Source organism: Heterocephalus glaber, unplaced genomic scaffold, assembly GCF_053883595.1.
Source record: "Heterocephalus glaber isolate CG9 unplaced genomic scaffold, H.glaber_assembly_v1.0 deba00001523, whole genome shotgun sequence".
Classification (NCBI taxonomy): domain Eukaryota; kingdom Metazoa; phylum Chordata; class Mammalia; order Rodentia; family Bathyergidae; genus Heterocephalus; species Heterocephalus glaber.
In genome coordinates, this window is record NW_028258327.1 from 26,429,925 (window position 1) to 26,431,860 (window position 1,936).

A 1,936-nucleotide genomic window follows, 5' to 3' on the forward strand; every position below is an offset into this window, starting at 1 on the left:
ATTTTCCTTATGAAAACAATTTTGTAAATAGCTGCCTGATATCTCAGAACTCCTACTTAAAAGATCTATCATAATGTTTTCTTTTTATATGGAATATGGTATTCTTTTCTTACCCTATAATCCTCCAACATAAATATGATCATGACCTATTTTCAGGAATGACTTAGGCTTCAAACATCTGCATAGTCAGACAATCAAAAGAGCATAAAAAGCAATCAAATATTGAAAGCTTTTTTATGTTTTCATGTAAGTGATTATACTTTCATTTGTTGGAAGCTTTTTGTAATCATAATTTTAATGATAGTTGACAATAATGATAGTTATCTGTGTTTCTTGCTTTTCTTGTTGCTGAGACAAAACAAAAAACAAAAAAAAAAAACCAATACCCAAAGTGAAAAGAGGGAAAGTTTATTTAGCTCACAATTTGTAGAGGTTTCAGTCTGCTTTCGGCTGGCTCCAAGGCAGGGTGGTATGACAGATAGGCATCACAGCAGAGAAACAGTTCATGGTAGGCAGAAGATAGCAAAGCAGCATGGAATGACCATAGCTCTTTCTATCCCTTATATCTTATCTAGGCTACTTAGGGTGGATAGGACTTGTGCCCCGATCCTAGTATTGCACCATGAATTAGTTTCAGCATAACACACTCTAGATCTGGCTACCTCTGATAAAGCCCCACCAATGACCTTATGAGGCTTTGGGGGGCATCTCGACACAAGCCATAGCATTTGTCCTGGCCTCTGAAAGACTCATACACATCCTTTTATGCATAAGGCATTTAGTCCATCTATAAGAGTTGCCAAAGTCCTAACAATTTCAACATTGCTGAAAAATCCAAGTTCAAAGTCTCCACTGAGATTTAAGAAAAACCCTTAGTTGCAAGACCCTGTAAAAAATGAAAAGAAGGTTAAACATTTCCAACATTCAATGGCACAAGATAGACATTTCCATTTGGTACCATTTCAAAAGTACAAATAAGGGAATAGCAAAGAATAGGAACAAAACAGAACAAAAATCCAGCAGGGTGAACATTAAATTGCACAATTCCAATTGGAGCATCTCTAGCAATCTGTGGCAAGTTGTGAACTTCACAGGGATTGAGCAGCTCCACCCCTATGGTACTGCTATTGTTGTAGCTCCTATGCCTTCTCTCTTGGGGCTGGCTCTGCTCCATCCTTGCAGTTTGCCTCAGACAATCCATATTAGTGGATTCTCTAAATCTCTGGGGTCTCCACTGCACCTCTTGTTTCGCACTCACGGCTTCGCAATCTACCCACTCAGGGGCACACTGCCTGGCCTCCCAGGCCTTCTTCTGAAATCTGGGGGGAAGCCTTCCTGACCTCACAACTCTTTCAGTCTATATTCACCTAAAACCTGCACCATGTAGATGATGCCAAGATCTGCCTCCAGCTGGAGCTTTAGACAGTCTTCCTTCTCTTTTGACAGTAGAGGTCCAGTACCCGTGGAACAACTTTCTTAGGCTGCTGCCATTGTGGAACATGATATTGTGGGGTTTGCTTCTCACAGTAAAGTCTTTCACCTCTACAACTCTGAAGCTGTAGAGGTTGGAGTCTTGTTGGTTCTTGTGAAGTCCTCAGGCCACCTTTTCTGTTGTCTTCCTCTGAAATACTTGGCTTTTTCTTTTTGGTCTTTTCAGTGACCAATTTCTCCTCTGTTCCATATTGGCAGGCCAAAACTATATTGGAGCTTCCTTTCTAGCCAAAAACATTTTAAGTCATCCTGTTGGGCTCTTAGATAGCGATTTTCAACATAATTCTGACAAAAAGCCCACCCCCAACAGTAGCCATACTGCCATCTCAACATTAGACAGCCTTAAAATTCCTTCTGCCAGATTAATTACTCCACTGCCCTTAATCTCAGTTTCAGGCAAAGTCTCTGGACATGAGAAAAATGCAGACGAACTTTCTCTCAAAGC